The sequence below is a fragment of the Drosophila kikkawai genome, chromosome 2L (genome assembly GCF_030179895.1).
Source record: "Drosophila kikkawai strain 14028-0561.14 chromosome 2L, DkikHiC1v2, whole genome shotgun sequence".
Classification (NCBI taxonomy): domain Eukaryota; kingdom Metazoa; phylum Arthropoda; class Insecta; order Diptera; family Drosophilidae; genus Drosophila; species Drosophila kikkawai.
In genome coordinates, this window is record NC_091728.1 from 21061793 (window position 1) to 21070002 (window position 8210).

Consider the following 8210-nt stretch of genomic DNA (forward strand, 5'->3'; position numbering starts at 1 on the left):
CAAACTTATCGAAATAATCGAAAATCATTCCCTGAATAAGTAAAAGAAAATCCATAAAAATACATAATGTATTCAGTTTTCACTTTAGAATCGCTTAAAATTTTCCCACTTTCGCACATTTCTCTCTCAGCAACTTTGTAATCGATATAACTCGATATTTATCGCCACTGCATATATGTATTCGGTCAACGTAGTTAATCTCCGCTTAAGTGTAATTGAGCCAAACAAACATTGAACATGACCAAACTCCCCGAGCAGCTAATCAATTATGATCAGGCCAAAACATAACTGCTGCCACGCCCCTCGTAACGCCCAGCGCCCAGAAATTAAGAAGGACGAGGCGGGTAAGATGAGGGCGCTGCATCGATTCCCAAGTGTAACATTATCGTGGCAATATATGGAGCCCAAAAAGGAGCTGCGCACAATTTCCGGGGCTAATAATAAATATCAATAAGCCAAAAATTTATTACCAACTAACCGCAGAATTTGCAAAAGGCTTCTGTGCGCTTCTTCTGCCAAGGAACTTCATCATTCTCGCCATCTCTTTCTATTCAGTCTTCCCTCTTTCTCTGGGTTGCCCTGTCTCTCTCTTTATCGCCTGCGGTGCCAACAAATCCCTTTGATTAATTCTAATAGCCTCAGATGTTCAGGCTCGACATCATTTCTTTCGCTTAATACTCAATTTGGTGTTGTTTTCTTCCCCATCTGCTCTTGCTGTCTCTTTCTCGCCAGATATTTCCATCTTTTTCGCACTCTCAGTTACAAGGCGTCAAGTTGTTTGCGTTTCTGTTCTGTGACTAATATGCAAACAAGCGAGCAAAGCAACAACATCAGCATCAGCAGCAGCAGCAGCGCCAACTTGGCCAATAACTTAACTTGGCTCAAATGCTGCTGCCTCCTGCCACATGCCCTCTCACCAACCCACATCCCCGAATCTCCTCCTTTTTACACACTCACTCGTGTCAAAAGCAGCAGACTGGGGCAACATTTACGCACCCGCCCAGAGGAGGAGAAATAAAAGAGCAAAAAATGCAACAAAGTATGGCCTTGGCAAGGCGAATGATTGAATGCTCTTTAATAAGGATATAATAATATTAAAAAATATTATTATTAAAATTTAAAAAAATAATGTAGGGTAATGAAATATCTCTGAAAGAAATCCTTTTCCTATAAAATACTTGGTAACTTATGGTGTATAGCAATCAAGTCTGATTTATAGATTTCTCTTGTCAGTAAATATTTACAAAAATTTTAATTAATGACTCTGATTAAGAATGATAATTATTGAAGACTCTGAATAAGTATTTGTAAATATTTACCCGTAAATTCATTCATTCATTGCCTGATGATTCAGAATCTGTAAACAAAATGAATTCAAAAAAGCGTACTTTTAAGGACTCTTAAATATTCATTCATTACACATCGAACAAGTGCAGTGACATGGATCTATAGGGTATTGAAAGTCAGGAAAAAAGCCAGGGAAAAAAACAGAGAACAAGTCCAAGAGCGTCGGGGACCATAAAGATAAGATTAGCACACGATTCGCAACGTTCGCGCAGCTGTTGTATGGGACTTGGGCTTCGATTGCTTTGTTTTCTCGGATTCCACACGGCAGCCAAAATGTTGGTACTCCTGAAACCATCGGGAGTTGTTTATGAAATGAGTCAGTGGAATGTTGAATATTTGGCATGCGAGTGTTGTTTGCATACCCATTTTATCCATTTTCCCTGGCTGTAGTTTACTGCTGATTTTAAATGAAATGCGTTCAATGTTCTTTGGGTGTTTTTTTATATCTCTGACTCGTTATGTTCTCTTGTATGCCTTTTGCCCACTCCTGGAAATCCCCTTGAAATTTACCTCGTTCTTGGTTTCCGTTCCGTCATAATACCTCCTATCAAGATACATTTGTATCTCCGAAGCACTGGTGCATGTGTAAATATTTTTTACGACCTTACCGCCGCCTTTGACTTCAATGGCTTTCGGGGAGTTCTGAGGATAATCGCGGGTCCTTGCCTCGCAGGCTCTTTTTTCCCCCGTACTTGCATATACATATGTATATATATTTTAAATGGCTGAGAGCGTGCCCCTTTTGATGTGTGGAGCGTGCCTGGGCATTGGGGTCGATGGTATTTATGGGCCTAAAGGTCAATCTTGAATAACCCGGCACGATCTAGACTTCCACATTCATATACGCACTACCCACTTGGGACTTGCTCCAGCCAAGGTCGAGTTGGAGGTGTGGCCTGTGAGAGTTTCCCTCTTGAATGCGAAAGTGCGAGGAGTGATTTTTCCGAGTGGCAGGAGGGGCTGCTTGTTTAGGGAAGTAATTAAACTAATTGCTAGAAGCTTTTTTATTAAATAAATTTCATGATTAAGTCTTTATATAAAACAAGAAAACGTGGCTAGCTTTAGTTTTATTAGTTCCATTCTAAAATTATTTCTTAAAATTAAAATAAAACAAGGCCATCTGCTTCATAAACATATTAATTTATTTGAGTTTCTATAATTCTGGGAAACTCGCGCAATTAATTTTCTATAGTTTTAGTTTTAACCAAAAAAAAATAAAAATAAAAACAGAAGCGTCGACCGCAACAACAATTAATGGCCATTAAAACCGCTTTTGGCTGAAACTTGCTAGCAAATAATACTGAAATTAGTTTCAGTTTGTTGCACAATTTTAGCATAGACATTTTTCCAATTAAATTAAAATTGGCGCATACATGCAAAAATTGTAGAATTGCATTAATGTTTAATTCTGCGTAAATGTTTGCACATTTCCGTTAGCCAAAGAAAAACAGAAAGCAATAAAAATGGAAGCTTTATGAAATATTGAAGCCTTCATAAATAATCCCATAATGCAGTGGTGCATGTATTTATGGTATATAAATGGGTTCGAATAATGTTTTTAGTCACGAAACGGGGGTAAACAGTTAAGGATTTTTATAATATTTATAATCAAATTCCAGGAAGCTATACTACTTATATTTTGTTTATTTATTTGCCTAAGCTGAAGCTTAATTAGTTTTATCTAACTTTAATTCGTTCCTCATTTATATTTATGTATAAATTGCATTTACAAACATATTTCGGCTGCAATTTCCCTTCTCCTGCGGGACATACATATAATCGTTTTGCGCGATTATATCGCTTTGAATGTTTTCAGCAGGAAATTAAATGCAATTTAGCGGGAACTTCAACCCTGGGACGGCTCTTAATGCAAACTTCACCTGTCCGTCGTGCGTATCTGTGTGTAGGTGAGTGCATCTGCGGGTTTGGATGGGGGTTTGGGGGTCAGGTGTTTCCATTTAAGCGCTGCGGCATTTGCCGTTTGTTGGCAATTCCTGCTGCAAAAAGGAGAAATGTCGCCCACTTGAATATTCCCCTGTCTGCCTGTGAGTGTCTGTCTGTCTTTTTTTTTTTTTTTTTTTTTATTGAAAAGAATATAGGCTTAAGTACATATGTTACAGAGGATGGATAGGGTGGAAAGTCCGCACCCGTGGGACTGCCGCAAAGCTATACTTCACGGGGGCGGTTGGCGGTCCTGTTGCCGCTCATCGGTCGCCTTCGGTGCGACGGGTCTGCTCCCGGCGCCTCAGCTCTCGCATCACGGTTGCTGCCATTTCGGCAGCCGCATTCCATTTGGAGGGGGTCTCCAACATGCAACCGACTAAGTTGTCGGGTGTCAGGCGGCAGTTCATTGCCGCTTCCAGCGCGGCTCGTTCCGCCGAGAATAGGGGGCATACGAAGAATGCATGCTCCGCGTCCTCAGTAAAAGCGCTGCCACAGTAGTCGCAGTACGGGTCGACCTCATGCTTAAACCTGTGGAGGTAGGCCTTGAAGCAACCATGTCCTGTGATGATCTGCGTGGTGTAGTAGTCCAGCTGACCATGTCGTCTCTGCAACCAGGGAACCAGATCGGGGATGAGCCTGTAGGTCCATCGTCCTGTGCTCGCGTTGTTCCATCTATCCTGCCATCGAGCCATGGTGCTGCTTCTCTGGATTCTGCTACCTGAGTTCCCAGTCCTGCGCTCCTCTGCCAGTAGGTCTATTGGGATTGCTCCCGACACCACCAATGCAGCTTCTTCTGACACCGTGCAGAAGCAGCTCGAGATGCGCAAAGCGCAGCGTCTGTAGACAGACTTACACTGCCGGCTGTAGCTGACAGTCCTCATGGCTTCCGCCCAAATCGGCGCGGCGTACAAGATGGTCGAGGTCACCACTGTAGCTATTAATCGTCTGCTATGCTGCTTTGGGCCACGGGTGTTGGCCATCATCCTAGAGATAGCGGCAGTGGCCTTAGATGCCTTGGCCGCTGCGTACTCCAGGTGGCTCTTAAAATTCAGCCTATGGTCGATCATGACTCCGAGGTACTTGATCGCCGGACTGGACTCGACGTATGTCGAGCCGACCCGGAAGGTGACCTTCTCTACGGTCTTTCTACTGCTTATGAGCACTGCTTCCGTTTTGTGTTCGGCGAGCGAGAGACCGTTGTCTTTCAGCCAAGACATCATCATGTCGATTGCAATGCTGCATTTAGCAGAGACATCGGACAGGTGCTTCTCCACCGTGACCAGCGCTATATCGTCAGCGAACCCTACTACGGCGCAGCCATCTGGTAGTGGAAGTCTCAGGATCCCGTCATACATGACGTTCCACAGGATTGGCCCAAGAACAGATCCCTGGGGTACACCACCTGTCACGTGGTGCATCTGGTTGCCGTCGTCGGATGTGTACAGAAGGACGCGATCTTTGAAGTAGTCCGCTATCAGGAGGGTGAGGTTCCCTGATATGCCGCCGTGTTGGAGTGCCTGCAAGACTAAGCTCCAATTTGCTGAGTTAAAAGCGTTTTTGACATCTAGGGTGGTGACCAGGCAGTATTGCTTGGTGCCTCCCTGCCATCTTTCGCCTTCAATCGCGTTTGCTGCCATTAGCGTTACCTCTCGTATCGCGTCGATCGTGCTCCGCTTCTTCCTGAAACCGTGCTGCTGATTCGATAGAGCTCCACGCTCTTCGATCTCTCTCTCCAACTTGTTGCAGATTATGCGCTCAAATATCTTCCCCAGTGTGTTGAGCATGCACAGGGGGCGATATGAGGACGGGTCGTCATTCATTTTGCCTGGTTTAGGGATAAGCACTAGTCTCTGCTGCTTCCATACTCTTGGAAAAGTGCGCTCCGCAATGCACCTGTTGTATACCTGTGCAAATAGGCTTGGGAATGACTTCATTATGGCATGAAGTGCAGCGTTGGGAATGCCATCGGGTCCCGGGGCTTTGGCTGCCTTGCTGCTGGCCAACGCGCACAGTATTTCCTCCTCGTTGGTGAAGATCGCTTCACTCGCAGCTATGTTTGGCAGCACGAGGGGCGGCTGCGACGGGAACAGCGTGGAGATTATAGCTCCAAGTTGTTCCTGGGAGGTTGGAGTCGGCGGTCTGTAGAGTTTGCCCATGACCAGCTTGTAGGCCGAGCCGAAGGGTTCCTGGTCTGCTGCATCGCACAGCTCTTGGAAGCACCTGCTCTTACTCGTCTTAATAGCGATTTTGAGGGCTTTTTTCTTCTCCTTGTAGCGTGTCTCGAACAGCGCTTGCGTGGGACGCCCTCTACTTCGTTGACATCTTCGCCTTGCAGAGAGGCACTCGCTCCTGGCGACGGATATCTCATGATTCCACCAGGGGACTGGTCTCCTTCCATTTCCTCTAGTGGAGCTCGCCATGGCGGCATCACAAGCAGCCTTGATTCTCGCAGATAATATGCCGGCGCAGGTGTTGGCGTCGCCAGTGATGACGTTGCCATCCATACTGCTTAGGAGTGTGTCTGCGTTAAGGGTGTGTACCTTGTACGCAGATTGCCGGAGAGACGGGCTCTGCTGGCTGTGCGTCGTCTGGGTGATAATGGCTGCGTGGTCGCTGTATGTGAGCAAATCCGTGACCTTCCAGTGGCTGGTCCGGCAGAGCTCCGGGCTGGCGAAAGTCAGGTCAATGATTGACTCTCTGCCTGCCTTGCTATAGGTGCATCTAGCTCCATCGTTCAGGAGACAAACGTCTAATGTGGCCAGGGCGTCCAGAAGGATGGTTCCCCGTTGAGTCGTTTTCGAGCTCCCCCAGGCGGTGGACCACGCATTGAAGTCCCCAGCGATTAGTACTGGGGATCTTCCGCGGGCGTCTCGGGCGATCTCCTGCAAGATGTCCCTAAAGGCATCTATATGCAAGCTCGGGGCTAGGTAGCAGCTATAGATGGTGGTTGCTTGGACCTTGGCCCTTGCATAGCCGGGTCTCGACGCCCTCTGCGACAGGTGTCCGGGGGACTGCCCGCAGCTCCATATGGCTGAACCACCATCCGCACTCTGTTGCCATACTCCCTCTGCCTTTGACTTGTACGGTTCGCTCAGTACAGCAATGTCAATTTTCTCCTCGAAAACCGTCTGTGACAGCAGATCTTGGGCAGCTCTGCAGTGGTTTAAGTTAAGCTGTAAAAACTTAACCATTCTGCGTGTTATGGGTGGCCTTCAGGTACTCCGGGCAGATCCTGCTCAGAGTAGCGTGCGCAGCTTCACCCGCGGGTTTGCCTCCTCTGGTGCATAGGATACACCTGGGCTTGGCTTGGCACGTGTAGTGCTTGTGGCCTTCTTCCCCGCATCTGAAGCAGGAGTTTTGTGTGGCCTTGGCTACTGAGTCTGAGGCCCTGCATCTCGTCGAGGTATGCCCATAGCCCATGCATTTGAAGCACCTCCTTAGCTCAGTCTTCTGTCTGATGCGACAGACGACCCATCCGATTCGGATTTTGCCCTTGTCGAGCAGTCTCCGCGCATGATCAGGCCTGAGGCTGACGGTTGCTGTTTGCGTGCCGCCAAACGCCTTCCGCATCCTAGGTGCAGTGTTGCTTGGGATGTCGCAATCCTCTCCGGCAAACAGAGCCATAGTGACTTCTCCGCCGCTGGTCATCTCGTCCAGGTCGCGAATCTCCACTTGCACAGTTTCCTGCATGACCGCCACCTCTGCTTTATCGGATATGGCCGTCCTGAGTGCTGCCTGCAGCTGCTGTGTGGACGGGTCCTGAGGCTTCTGCATTCTCAATAGAAGTCCGCCATTTGCAGTTCTTCGCAAACCTTGAACATTGTCTTTGAGTCCCTGGAGGGAGGGCTCAGTTTTGACCAGCTTCAGCATATCTGCGTACGAGCCTTCGCTGCATTTTATTAAAATAGCGTCGGCGCGCTGCTTCCTGGGCATGACAGCGTTTGGTGCTCGAATCCCTTTGGGTTCGATGCTCTCCGGTCTCGGTTGGGGATTTCTGGGCTTAGGCTTGGCCCTGACCTGTTGCCATGCCGAATTTCCTGGCCCGGTGGTACAAGCCGCTTTGGGGATCGTGGCTGTCAGCGTGGGAGTGGTCTGCTGGCTTACGCTCGAGGTAGAGCCCTTGGTGTGGCCCTCGGCCAGCGCTGCACTGATGTCGACCTGCAGCTTTTTCATCGCCAGCATGGAGTCGATTGTCCCCTGGGTGACGTGGCGGACCACCTTTTTGTTGTTGGTCTTGGTATCCGTGAACTTGGCGATCATCTCGTCTAGCATCTTCCCCAGCTTTTCGGCTAGTGCTGGTGCGCTAGTGTCCACTCTCTGCTTCTTGTGCGCTCCTGACTGGTTCACATCGGGGCTCACGGCATCCCAGCTTCTCTTCGGGGTAGCCGTTTCCTCCTCAGTCTCGCCGAAAACAAACACGGGTCCCTGCACATTTGGCGGTGCCGACACCGGTTGCTTCTCTGGCATGCTCGCGGGAGGCGAGTGTTGCATCTTCTGCTTGTTGCGCTGGAAATTTCTCAGCAGTTCCTCCTCTGCTCTAGCTACCGCTAATGCCTGGGTCTCGTCATCCCGGCCTGCAGGCGGTTTCGCTTGGCTCATCGCACCTGCTCCTAGCGGGGTCCCTCGGTGCGCGGGGATTTCCCCCTGCGAATGCCTGATGGGAGTTATACCGCTCCTTCTCGGTCCCCAGAGCCCCTTTTAATTGGCGCCGCCTCAGCGGGGGGGTTGGAAAATGGCGAGTTCCTTGGCCTTGTGCTCTTAGCCCCACCAGAGCCAACTGCGGAATGTGGATGACAATTCCTAAGCCTAATTTAAATTTAAATTCAAATCCAAACCCAAACCTAGACCCAAATTCAAACTTGAAATTCGAAATTCAAAACCTAAAATTCAAAACTTTAAATCCAAAATTCAAAACTTAA